Source organism: Chlamydotis macqueenii, chromosome 2 (genome assembly GCF_036417535.1).
Source record: "Chlamydotis macqueenii isolate bChlMac1 chromosome 2, bChlMac1.mat, whole genome shotgun sequence".
In the NCBI taxonomy this organism is placed as follows: Eukaryota; Metazoa; Chordata; class Aves; order Otidiformes; family Otididae; genus Chlamydotis; species Chlamydotis macqueenii.
This window is the reverse complement of record NC_141557.1, coordinates 3,111,966-3,126,637: the sequence shown is the minus strand read 5'-3', so window position 1 is coordinate 3,126,637 and position 14,672 is coordinate 3,111,966.

The following is a 14,672-nucleotide window of genomic DNA, read 5'->3' as shown; positions in this document are numbered from 1 at the left end:
AATGTCTACACGCCCTTTCAGAGTTTCCATAGCTGCTTAGTAGATCCTTTCTTTCACTCAGCTGGTTTCAGGATGTAAATAAAAAAAAAAAAATCCCTCTGCCTCTAAATTTGACGTCATCCTTCTGCTAAACGGCGTTAAGGTCTGCCGTGGGTTATGCCCAGTGTTAGACAAAACCATACAAAAACTGGCTCCTGTACAAAGTCAGTACATTTCAGCATGTGCAAAGCTAAAGGTATTTAAAAAATTTATAGCCTGAAGCAGCATTCCAGCCAAAAAGCTACAGGTCTCGGAATAAAAGAGGACTAAGAGTATAAACAAGAGACTTGTTTCATCTAGTCAACATCCTGTAACGTTCCCAGTAGACTATAAGCGGGACTTCTCTGACTTTCTAAAACCCAAGAATCTCATCCCAGAAGGGAACATTTTAAGGACACTTAAATGACTAATATCCATGGGAATGATGTTTCTTATAGCCCTTTAGAAACACTAGCCCAGACATGCAACTTTAGATTTTATCAGTCAACCCAGCTGACCCATTACAACCCCAAGGCAGATCTGCTCCCCCTAAAGAGACAGAAGGAGTCTTTGGTTGGGTTGCATCTCACCTAAGGTTATATATCCCCATAAGGGCAGTTTCTGCAGGAGTTATCCTCCTTCTCTTTACAGTCATAGAGAGAAACAGGCATTTTGAGGTGTTGTTCATCTGCTCAGATTTAGACAACTGCTTTAGAGAGAAACAGATCATTAACTGCACTCCACAGGCTATACTCACTACATCTCTCTTGTCCAGAAAGGGAGCTGTTGTTCGTCACCTCAGTGGCAAATGTCAGATAAATGTCACTTTCTGCGGCCTAAGTAGTTACTATTCCCAATGTGTGACTCTCATCCTTTCACCATCCAGCCCTTTCCGCTTCTGGTTTGCTTCCCTGGATGCATGCTCTGCCAGGGCTAGCCTCAAGGTTTTTAGATTTTTCAGCAACGATTGCAATGATTCTCTCCTGTCATCCAAAATCTCTAACCCAGCAGCTCCCAACCTTTTCTCACTTCTCTCTTCCATAATCATAATATTCCCTCCCTTTACACTTTCAGGCTCGCCACTCAGTTTGGTCCCCTGGTTATAACGAAGTAAAATATACGCTATTTTGGATAAGGACAGCAATAATCCTCCCCATCTGCTAAATATCTTCAGTTGAGCCCTGAGCTTCCCCTTCCCTGGTAGTCCTTTTCATGACCAGCTCCCTCATTAAAGCTCACCCTGCAATTACGTCGCCTCGTTTCTTTGGAGGGGTTTGAATTTCCATTCGCGATAAGAACACACTGGAGCTAATAAAAAGCAAGTGGCTCTCTGCCAAAGCTTACTGGTACCCTAGTTCTGCTTGTTGCTAAATATGTTTCTCCGAACAGTTACTAAGCAGATTGCTTTCCCTTCCAACTAGTTGGAAATGTGAATTTCCTCTGCCCGGTAGTGCCTCCTTCCACCCTGTGGACTTCTCTTTTTGGAGTCATTTCTCTGTAACGATGACACATCTGATGAGCATTGTCCTCCCTCTTCTTCCCAGAGGGGAGCTGGCACAGACTTCAAACAGCATCTCTAACTGCATTTTTTAACAAGCCAACCCTCACCGCTGATATTAATATGTGTCTGCAAAACATCTCGCTCAGGTCATCATCACCATTAACTCCTACCTTGTGCTTTCCTTTGGAGAGCACAAAATGCTTTGCAAAAGAGAGAGGACTATTAGCACTGCTCAGCAGATGGGAAAATCTGAGTTGTCAGTTCAGCCAAGCTCTAACCTGAGGTTCAAGCAGTTACCAGCCAGATGGCCAGCTCTGTCACTCTGCTGGGGGTTATCTTCACAGCAGAGCTGCTGGAAATGAGTCTATGAGCTCTCATAAATCACCTCAGGGTGAAGTTCAGGAGCTGAGCTCTCATAAATCTCTTCAGGGTGAAGTTCAGGAGCTGAGCTTAAGCTCTTTCCAATTCTTGAGCACCTTGAGCATGTGCACACAGACCCTAAGTGCCACCAAGGCAGCAGAGACAGACCTGGGGTTGGTGGAATAGTCAAGAGAAATTGAAGGGCTGCTGCTTGCCCTTTTCTCATCCTCCTGAAAAACCACACGGACCCAACAAGGCCGCATCCCATACCTGTTGCATCTATCCCACACCTACTGCATCTATCCCATCCCGTATCTATCCTGCTGTTGTCTATTCACCACACACAGGGCTTTGCTAAAAGCTTCACAGGTCATTCAAAGGGACACAGCTCAGTTGTTTTACTGTGTCCCTGACTTATAAATTGTTGAGACTACATCTTCCATTCACTTCCTATCCGAAACCGTCATCAGCAGAAATCTTTCATGCCAGATAAGGTATGAGGCTGCTCAAGTGTGACTCATCTGCCATATTTCAGGATTAATTGAACCACAGCCTAAGGGGTCCCTAGGGAAACCAAGTCAGACGTTGGTGTCTAGAGCTGTGTGGAATGAATCTCATCTTTATGCTGACTGTTTCCATATTTCATCTTCTCAGTGGCTCCACTGTTGTTTCACCAACCCTCCATTCTCACTCTGAGGAGCATAAAAATGCCTGTTTACATCTTGATAGTGCATGCATCTATGAGCCCTCTATGCAGAGTTAACTCCCATGTGCATCTGATGGTTTGGGAGCATAACCTCCATATGGCTTTGTGCTCCTCACACCTTTAATCCCATTCGAATATTTTTTCCTAAAGCAATGAAAACCTCAGTCCTGGGAAGACTGAAGTTAAAACACGTTCAAGGGAGATCACCATGCACAAAACAGGGAAGAGGCAGAGATTGGTCATTGTAAGAGCAGCTGCGGACATGGAAATTACTTACCAACTTCTCACAGCCATTGGCCAGGACAAGAGCAGGAAGAGGTATTTAAATAAAGACACCAAGGCTCTCCATAAACATTTTGGTAATTCCCTTTGGTTAAACTTGGTCCAAAGTGTCTCATTGGAACCATTGACTTTGGCTGCCAATTAAAAGCATCCAAACAGATACATTTAATTTACCTTTATGTTATGTTGCAGTGTTAAAAGAGACCTAAGGCAGACAACATCAGAGAAGATTACTCATGTATCCAGAAGCAAATACATTCCTTAAAAGGAATAAAAAAAATCTCTTTGTGACTACCTTTTAGAAAATTCCTGAGAGGTTATTCAAGGGATCATGAGACCAGACCACTATTACAAATAATCCAAATACTTTTTTTTTTTTAAATCCGAGTCAGAGTGTATGAGGAATGACCCAAAGCTAGCAGCTGTACTTTTACGAAAGGGGCTGAAGGAATCCTGTGTCTTTTAACCTCCTTCCTCAGTCTTTGACCCATCAATACTTCTAATTTAGAGCTTCACTACATTCATTGAATTCACCTGTGTCAAGCTGGCATCCCAGAATGATGAAGCAAATGCTGAATTCCTAAGGAACCAGACATCAGTGCTCAGGATCGATTTTGTGCACTTGCTGTTTCTTCTCTTGCTACTCGACAGGTGAATCCATGAATGTGAACAAGACTCAAATGGGGTTGTAGAGCATCATTTTGAAAACATAAAGTCCACAGGCAGAAATGGTAACTCTTAATGAATCTTCATGTTTCAACTGCATTTACTTTAGCTTAATAAGTCAATAGTGCCTTCTGTGACAGTTGGAGGATTGCTGCCCAAGCACATACACCCAAGCTAAATAAAAAATGTCAAGACAAGTGCTCAGGATGCAGAATCATACAAAATCAGCCTAGAAGGGACCTCAAGAAGTGATTTAGTCTATTCCTTCTCCATGCTAGCCAGGCCCAGGCCTAAGAAATATTTCTTTAACCTGTGCAGAGATCTTCATTCCACACTCTAAAGATAATGAATATGACTCATATAACTCAACATAACCATACAATCAATACAAACTGATTTGGGATATAACCATAATCTCATATCTTTTTTTTCCCCACCCTCTGTAGAGGGTGCGTCAGCATGGGGAAGTACAAAGCTCTGCGAGTGGGTGTGGGAAAATCCCATGGATCAGTACAGGCTGGGAACACTCTGGCTCATAGCTGCCCTGCTAAATGGGGTCTGGGTGTCATGGTGTGTCCTTCAGCACGTTTGTATGAGACATATGCTTTGGGCCCCTGACAATTTTGATAGCCCTTTTCTCAATCCATTTTAGTTTCTTCACATCCCTCTTGAGCTAGAACGGGTGAGGGAGAGCAGAACTGCCTACAAGGTTTCAGGAGTGACCTCAGAAGTACTGAAGGGTAACAGCTTGACTTGATCTGCCAGCCATGCTGACCCTCATGAATGATGATATGGGCTTTGCCTTAATCTCAGTTGGAGCACACTGTTGGGTTTATATTAGGTCTGACATCCACCATAACACCCAGACACTGTTAGCAGGGCAGCTACTCAGATATAGACAGGGACCTATCAACATCAGAGTTAATTGAAGCACACACGTAAGAGTTATCAGACTGGACTGGGTATTATATCTCATTCTATATCCAAAAAGGCAGCTTGGACCAGGGATTAGTGTTTAGGACCAGGAATTAACTGCATTGTCCTTTACAAACCTCTTAGATTATTTCAGAAAAATCCTTAAAGTCTCTAATCAGACCATCTGTTACAGATACTCAACATTCTAATTACAAATCCCATGACCTTTTTGTCCAAGAGAGCAAATAAATGACTCAAGGTTTAGGGTTTCTATTTCCATGTAATTGTACGGTCAATGAAAAGAGTTAGGCATGGTATCTGAATTGATCTATATCAGGACATATGAGTGTATTCCTTACCTTTTCCATGGATTTTCTGCATCCATGTGGTTATCCTACTCTGAAACGGTGTCATAAATTAACATTCTTTAACACTGTAGTATGCTCACGTAATGTTGCAGAGAAGAACATCTGTTCCACAGGCAGATCTGTTTCAAGCACTGACCTATACTACATATTTCAGAAGAAGCTGCCAGTAAAAGTATGGATCCTGCTACTTTTTTGTTGGTTTGTACCATGTCATTGCCATTAGCTTGTACTCTGAAGCATGAGTTATTTGCTCTATTTAATGCTGTGGCAGATATATCCTATTATCCACTGATTTTCAGTGGAACACAGTCATCCATAAGTGCCACCTACAGATATGTGTTCTCCCTCTTAACCCTGCATTTGGCTTTAAATTTTTCCAACGGCAATGAATTCCTGAAGTTATTTATTGTCTCTGTAATTAAATAAGCTTTCTTTTACTAATTTTAAATTAGTTACCATTCACTTTAATCAGTCTTCCGGTTTTAGTATCAGAGTGTGCCTGATTTTTATCAACGCACATTTTCTTAATACTCATTTTGTATTCTTCTGTCACATCCCTTCACATTCATCTCCTTGCTCCCTGTCTTCCCTCTGCCTCTTGCAGAAATCTTTCCCTGTCAACAGTCATTGCCATCACCTACCACTGAAGATCTCTCACTGTCTAGTCAATCTTTTGGGAGATGAGGCAGCCAGAAACAGGGAATGGAAATGGATTCATCATACCGGAAGGCACATAGCTCCCCTTGAGCTATTTACACAAGGTTCCCTTTATAGTCAACATCAATCCAGTTAACAATACCATTGAAGTTTGATTTCTAATAAAAAGTATGAGAAACCAGTAGCACAAGAAAGGATAGTAGTGGATTCTCCATCTCTTGACTCGTTCAGGCACAAACTGCTCACCTTCCTTGGAGCTATGCCTCAACCAAAGACTGTTTAGTGAACTCACTGTAAGAAGCCCACAGTCCCAGCAATTTTTAGACTCAAAATCTATCATAGAGAAGAATGAGTTACCCTATGCAGGGAATAATCCTTTTCTATTTACTGTAAAAGGAGTAGAGGGAAACCAGCTCATTTTAGAGCAGGTAGTTTATCTCTAACTCCACTCTTTAAATAATGGTGAGGTGAATCCCATCCCACATACCATATAAAAGACCAGAGTGAATGAGCTAATGATCCCATCTGGCCTTTAAATCCATGAAGATGTCTAAAATACAAGCTGATTCCAGGGACTACTTTCCCACACAATCAGTCAACGTAACCAATTTCTGCAAGATAGAACTGAAGCCAGCCAAGATTTTAAAAAGCATATGCAGAGTTAAATACTATTATTTAAAAATGCTGGTGAGTTTTCAGAGAAGGATTTACATTCTCTGCTTCACAGATAAAACAACCAAGAAAGAAGGATTAGGAAGAAACTACTCATGTGACTAAATTTTCTCAGAACTGACTGCTTCATGACTCCTTCCTACCTGCAATCAAACCAGACCTGTCCCATTTTACACTCTAATCATAAGACACATTTTTAAACGTCCTATGTTTCACCCACTCACTTTGTCCCAGGATGTCATGGATTTGTGGCAAAGTAACGCTGCTCTGCTCCCACTGGAAGATCCCATGCATCAGGCACTGATATCAGCAGATCAGCCAACTGTTCCTTCCATTTGAGGTCTCAGCAGAAGAAATAGAACACGGTTTGCTAGATGGCAAGGAATACGACATTAAAAAGCTCAGTCCACAATAGCAGCCTACTATTATGGGTTTTATCCTTACTACGTGACCTGAGACCATGTCCATCATGTGGGTCCATAGAGAAAGTGTGCAGTCATGACATGAACAGCTGACTGTCTCCATGATACAGCCCAGTGTATGTCTTGTGTCAGTTTTCCAGTGACTTGAAAGGTCTGCCATGTGCTTGGCACTATCAAAGATGGCCTACAGGACCAGATAGACCATGATTTGATCCAGTATAGTAACATCTAATTTACATTTTACTTAGACAGCTATAATTGAAACGGCGCCTTCTTCAGAAGGCAAATTTCCATGTTGGATATTTTTTAAAGTCCAGCATCAAAAGAGAATGTTCAATACAAAGACTACTAAATTAGCCTGAAAAATGAATCTAGGGACACAGCCTTACATTTCTCCTCCCAAATGAGCATGTAATTAAACATTCTTTTTGCATTTGAGTAATTTCAGTGAGCTTCAAGCCTTTGGGCTACATTCTGAAGTGGAAGATTGATTTTATAGAGGTTTTGATGAAAAACTGGCTATATTTTTGAAATTTGTTCAATTTCTGTACCATGTCTCAGTGAGATTCATCCTCCTTATGACTCCAACTACTTCACTGGAGATTAATGTGAATTAAATATGACTGGCAGTGCCTCATAAATTTCTAGATACCCATATGGTAAATGATTCTGCACAGTTACAGGACCCGTGGCTTTGGATGTATCTGCAACTAAAGATATTGCAGCATGCCAGATTGCTATTAGAGGGTATTGTCACTGATGTACCATTAGAGTCCTGACTTTGCAGACGGGATCCTCTGGTCACAACTACGAGATAGCTATCGTAGCTGTTTTGAAATGGCAACAAAACACACCTCAAACCTGAACAGAGATATTCAAAACATTGGCAGACCAGCCAGGTGTGGTACAAGAAGTAAACTAATCACATCAATGTGGTGATGTGCCCAAGTTAATCAGACAATTCATTAATTAATTGGTTATCAGGAGTGTCATGCTTCCCCCATGTTTTCATTTCACTATAAAGGTCTGACCTACTTACCACGTCCCAAAGTAGCTTTGGAGAGTGTATCATAGAATCACAGAATCATAGAATGGTTAGGGTTGGAAGGGACCTTCAAAGGTCATCCAGTCCAACCACCCTGCAAGGAACAGGGACATCCCCGACTAGATCAGGTTGCTCAGAGCCTCATCCAGCCTGGCCTTGAACGTTTCCAGGGATGGGGCTTCTACCACCTTCCTGGGCAACCTGTTCCAGTATAAAATACCACACTTCCTAGGCAAGATAATGGTCTACCATGCTCAGATCAAGACAGGATCATCCTGCAGCAGCTGATTAAACCCTTTGTGGAAAAACACATCCACTTCTTGAGGACACAATCTGTGTTCCCTTAAGTCTGGCCAGAAGGTTGCGTTCTGCTTTGGATTCATTTCTCATCATGCTGCTGTGAGGTTTCCCTGGTGCCTCTACTGTAATCAATCTTTTTGTCTATTGATCTAGCTTATCAATGTGGCATACTCATGAATAATTGCCTGAGGATATAAATAGTGTGCTGATTAGACCCAGCATTTGAATGCTGGCTATACCTGCATGACAGCCCAGCCACCTCTTGAACTCCAGATAACGCTTTCTTTAAACCACCTTCTGTGCAAAAACGAAGGACTTGGAACTTTTCTGCAGTGCTGGAGCCCAGCCCAGTCGGATCGCCTGGCCAGCGTGGGAGAGCAGAGTCCTGGCACTCCTGCCGTGCCACGTGAATCAGCCTGGTAGCCAGAAATCCAGCCCTGAGCAGACACACCTTGTGACGATGTCGAGCAGCTGACCTGGAAGTCACACAGGCACAGTCAAAGCATTTTCCTTCACAGAGCTCACTGCAGTGCACGCAAAGTTCATCTGCCTGAAAATAAAAGCTGTCTCAAAATTGCCATGGTGTATCTATGCAAATATTATCACTGTTATGAGATACATGTGAAAGAGGATCATAAGTACATAGTATGTCAAGATTTTATGGCTTAGCCTCTATAAATATTCTTCAGATTGCTTCCACGAGGTGATTATTAATCCACCACTGGCTAGGTAAGAAAAGGAATATTTTAAAAATCCTTCAAATGACAATCAGGGATTTTTTAGCTATCCGCCACTATTTTTCCCCCTCTTTAAACAACAGAGAAATGGAGAAGTCTTGATAGGCTTTGGAAATTAATGGAAAATAAAGAGTTACATTAATGTATCTACAGTTTTTAAGATAAGTCATAGTATTTAATTATGTACCAAAACCAAAATATCATGCTTGTAGGAGTGGATTTCAAGCTGATGACCATCCTTCAAAGGAGCGCACAGGTAACTGTTTCCCTGTTTCCCAACTCAAAACAGAAGTCAGCCCAAGCAAATAATTTCAGCTCAGACTGTTATTGCTTGTATAACCATTGCACTTATCGGCTTTATGGATTGGACAAATAAGCCTAAAATCTAAGCAAATTGAAGGGATGAAGAGAAGTGTCAGGTTGCTGAAGTAGCTGAAGTGAAGAACGGTACCAGACTCAAACTGAGGGTTCTGGCTCACATGCTCTGCTGTCTCTTGGAATTAAACCCTCAACAACACAGTGTCTGGGAGCATTTCAGCATCAAGATTTCCATTCAGTCCACAATTTTAATGCTTTTAGTGACCTACTACAAGGCCAAAACCAGAGCACAGGGTGCATCTGGAGAAGACATCACTAGCCGTGACCAAGGACTCCTAGATGAGACCATTGCCAAGGAGAAAGGTCTAGACTGCAGTTAAGATGAGTGAGTCCCACATGTGTTTTCTGTTAAGCTAGTCAGAGCCGGGGGCAACAAAATCCCAAATCCCAGTCAAATCTATGTCACCCAGCTTCAGACATCTATGGTCCAGCCTTCTACACCAGAACTAGTCAACCCCGATCTCCACAGGCTAAGGGGATTCAGCTGACCTGTTTCAGATACCTACGCTGGGATGAGCTACATCATCCCCTGGACTGAAGTGACTAAACTCCCATTGATTTTTAAAAGCTTGGGAAGACATGTGAAAACCTGCAACATGATGCCCCGTAGCTCAAGAGCCATAACAACAGTCTGAGCAACACTTCTTCCGACACAACACCCACATCTTGCCCAGCCTTAGTTGTCCATCCAGAAAAGCCCAGATGCATTGCAAATCCCGTAGATCCTGTACCATGTTACCACACTCACATGGCTGTGATGGAGCATCCCAAATGACATTTTCAGCCTATGTTTAAGCAAACAAATTCCACCCAGAAAGCCCAACAAATAGGTTATATAAGGGAGCAATGCTCTTTTTTTATGTACAAAAGACAGAGTGCCTCTAGTAAAGTCAGAAGATTATCTAAAGACGCAGACTGTGGTGCACTTCACTGTTTAAAGGCTGGCTTTTGACAGGGAGTGTGCTTGCTTTTGTGGCCACAATTAAAGAAATACATGTAAATACTGACTTTTATGACAGGGCCCTTTTGCTGTTCAGGAATAGACCAAACCTTGCACAACACGAAAAGCACGGAGATTTCCTTGCTGTGAAACTCATCCTGCTGGGAACTGCCTGAGCAAAGGCTCAAGCTGTACAACCTTGACAAAGACGGTCCCTGAGGGGAGCAAAGGAGGTTATCAGAGGAGGAATAAATGCCATCACTGCTCCTTAAGTTGAAACAGGTTTCACCTTGCTTGCACTAAAGAGTTAAACCCACTAAAGAGTTAAACCGCAGTGCATTTTGCAGCCTGTGGTTTGCAAGTGTGGCATGCACTGGCAGCAGAGAGCAGATAGGAGACAGCCACTCTTGATATCTAAATCTTTATATGATGTTTGACTCCTGTCTGGGCCCGACTAGTTGCTCTGATATACAGTCCTATTTATCTGACCTGGGACACTTTTGACCCAGTTCAAGAAAACCCTGAGTAAGTTCCCAAACGGGAAACCGTCTGAACAGACATTTAGCTTTAAGCACTTACTACAACCCCACCAACTTCAATATGATTTGAGAAACTGAAATTTAGAACAAGTCTACTTTTCTTTTCCCCTGACTGTGAATAATTTCTTAAAATGAAGCCTTAGAATCATAGAATGGTTTGAGTTGGAAGGGACCTTCAAAGGCCATCCAGTCCAATCCCCCTGCAAGGAGCAGGGACATCTTCGACTAGATCAAGTTGCTCAGAGCCTCATCCAACCCGGCTTGGACCTAACTGATTATAACCCCCAATTAAGAGATTCCTTGTTAGCTTTACATTTTTTTTCATTTATTGTTTTCTTCCTTGTAAGCACATTGGAAAATTGGATTTAATTTTGCAGTTGATTATGGTCTCACATGTTATAGTCATTCTTGGTATAGAGGGTAGCAGAGAACCTTAGTTTCACCTGGATGTGGATAAATGGGTAAATCAGAACATCTTTAGATCTGCAAATTGTATCTGCATACTTGATACTGTGTCCTGTGGTCTCCACTCACGCTGCCGACAAACTTTGATGGAAAGTGTGGAGACTCGAAGCAGTAAGTTTCCAGAGCTGCGTGCATCATCAATTACATATGCCTGGAACACACACATAAACAGAGGAAAATTGGTAAGCTGCAGTTCAACAAGACGGGGATGACTCACTGCAGAGCGAGTACAACCCACTCACCTTCCCCAATGCTATGAGATACGGCACAGCTGCCTTTGAATTCCCCCTCGGAGAACTGGTGGCATTAAGGAGGGAAAAGATATTGCAAGTTTTCTAGCACAGCTGCTCCTGTCGGTGGGTTGGTTGATGCAGAAAATACATCCATCACCCTCCATTTGTCCTGGGAATCTTACCTTCTACAAATGCCTAAAGATAGTAGGTTCTCAGCAGGGTCAGTAACAGTATTTGTTTAAAAAGATCAAAAACTTGGGTACCCAAAACAAGAATATCCATGAATGCTTGATGCTGTCCTCAATGTTTGCATTAGAGTATTTCTTCCTTCGCCAACTGCATATAGGCCAGTTTTCAGGCTATCTCCAGCCTGGAATGAAGCAGTACACAGATGCCACTTCTGCCCTGCATGAAATTGTAGAGCATGAGTGATTGCTCTTTGCTATTCCCAGCCAAAGCACTTGTTTGCTGACCAAAACGTGCGTGACGCAGCATGCGACACGAATATGAGAAACTGCTCTGCTCTGAAGGGTTTACAATCCAAGAGGCGGATGCAGAAGAGAAGACACTGTAAAAACACAGAGGGCTGAGCGTAAATAGAGAGATAAGGTAGTGTTTAGGGAGAAGATTGATGTTATAAATGCCAAGGGTTTATTTTTTTGTTGAAGCAAATAAATAAAACTTTGTTGAACCCTAGCAAACCTCACTGGGGCTGTGCTAAGCCTTTAATACACGGGGAGCCAGTCCAAGGCACGGCAATGAAGCACCTCGGAGGCAAGATCCAGTACCAAACTCTTCTGCCCTTGAGAGAGGCCAGTCCTCTCTCTGTGAAATCCCTTTCAGGTAATACAGGAGACATCAGCGCAGAGTCTGCACATCAGGAAAGATTAATAAATTCAATGCCATTATCTTAACTCAAAAACAGTGGAGCCTGATGTTTCACTTCCCTTGACACACATTATGTCATCTTCTTGGATAATGTTTAGCTCTCCATGGGAAGCGTATCTTTATATGCTTGATATTTCCTAGACGGCTACAACAGCATCTGCAGTTTAAAGATCTTTTTCCTTGAAAAAGCCACTGCTAAACCTCCTGGAAGATGGTTGCAATTCACAGGCATCAAAGTAATGCCGTACACTTTAACTCCTTCGCTGTCATTCATCTCTTGATACAGAAAATGAGAACAGGGGCTCTCTGGGGAAATGATTGCATCTGGAATATCATTATGTCATTGGCATTTACACTCAAAAAAAAATGACAGGAATTGTAGAAAGTAGAAAATCTGTTGTTGTCAATCTAGTTAAATCTAAGATGATTTAATCTGCAAATACTCCTGGATGAGAAGAGGGTTTCCCTGTTTTATATAGGCAGCCTGGCAGATTTGGGGCATTAAACTATTTTCTGCTTACAAAGAAAGAAGAGTTGTCTGGAAAGAAAAAAAAAAAAAAAACCAAACCCAAAACCATAATGGTCTGGAAAATTACATTTATATCAGACAAATTCTTCCCAGACAGCATTAATTCAAGAGAATGAACTGCCATTTCTTATTCCCTCCAGAAACTGTTTTATTTTGTGTAGGCATTGAAGGGACTTAGAACATAACAATTCTCTTCTTTAGTAGATGTAATGTTTCACTAACATATAGCAAGGATGCTTAATTTGCTTGCACAAATATACCCTGGAGGCAGCAGACGTATAAGAAATGCATCAGACAAGGGAATCAAGCAAGCAGCATAAACCCTGAACTGTAATATTCAGCAGCTCAACCAAGGGACCGGAGCTGTAGCAGTCAGTAAGTCTTTAAGATCTGATTCATAGTCAGAAGGGATGGAGGAAAAGCTCCCAAATGTAATAGCTGGTTGGACTCTTCCTCTTGAAAAGATTATAACTCTGAGTGAAAAGGGACGAGCAGAGCTGCTCTCATTTCTTTGCTGCACGAAGGATTTTGAATAGCAGGTTAGAGTTGGAAATGAGGGATATCCCAGCTAAACAAACAGAAGAAAAATCAATAGCCTTGCAAAGGGTGTTCATCGACTAACAACAACAAAAAAAAAAAACAAACAAACCCAGGGGGCTGTAGAAATTCATTCTTCACTGATTTGACAGTGGTATCGGTTTGTTTGGAGTGTGAGACAGAGAGCTCATGGAAGAGTCCTCCAAGCAGGAGGGTACCTTCACATTTAATTTTCCTCTTTGGAAACAACCAGATTTCTGAGATGTATGATAGGCAGCAAGTTTCAGACTCAGGCGGTTTCCTACTGAGCTGCAAAAAAACCCCTCTCAATTTGGAGGGAAGGGGCTGTATTCCCCTCTCCCTGTTCTTGATTACGGTGCACAAGCCCCAGGCTCCAGTGAGACCCTGTGATCTCTGTGTCATGTGCCTGACCGATGCCCAGGGCTGATGGGGAAGAGCCTGCATGGCCCAGGTGTACAGAACGGCCAGCCAGCCGCCAGCCAAGCCTACTGCTCTTCTGCAAGCAACGGACTTGAACGCAGCTGAAAATCATAGAATCATAGAATCATAGAATCATAGAATAGTTAGAGTTGGAAGGGACCTTCAACGGTCATCTAGTCCAACCCCCCTGCAAGAAGCAGGGACATCCCTGACTAGATCAGGTTGCTCAGAGCCTCATCCAGCCTGGCCTTGAACGATTCCAGGGATGGGGCTTCCACCACCTCTCTGGGCAACCTGTTCCAGTGCTCTACAACTCTCATTGTAAAAAATTTTTTTCTAATATCTAATCTAAACCTACCTCCTTCTAATTTAAACCCATTACCCCTTGTTCTATCACAACAGGTTCTCCCCATCTTCTGAACAGCTGAACAGCTGAACAGCTTCTCCCTACTGAACAGCTTCTCCCCATCTTTCCTGTAGGCCCCCTTGAGGTATTGGAAGACCGCTATCAGGTCTCCCCGGAGCCTCCTCTTCTCCAGGCTGAACAGCCCCAACTCTCTCAGCCTGTCCTCATAGGAGAGGTGCTCCAGCCCTCTGATCATCTTTGTGGCCCTCCTCTGGACCCTTTCCAACTGGTCCATGTCCTTCTTGTGCTGGGGACTCCAGAACTGGACGCAGTACTCCAGGTGGGGTCTCACCAGGGCAGAGTAGAGGTGCGTTGTCTGCTGAGATGAAAGTGCTCCCTCTTTGCACAGAAAAGAGGGGAATGAAAGCAGCCTGAGTTTGCTGTTCATTTTGGAAGAGCAAACCAACAAAAAAAAAAATGTATTGCAGGAGCTCTTGTGACAGATAAATACCAACGAGTGTCCCAGTGTATATTCAGTGCTTTGGGTGTCAGCTGGGCCTCTCCTTATGCTGGGATTGGACTTCAAAAAGAGAAGTTAACTCAGGCCAGCACGTGTAAGAAAATGGGATGACGCTCTGCAGCATGGCCACAAATGCTTTGCTGGGCACTGACATCTGCTCTCCACCTCCTCCCTGGGGTCTGGCTACCTATAAATCAGAGTCCATTG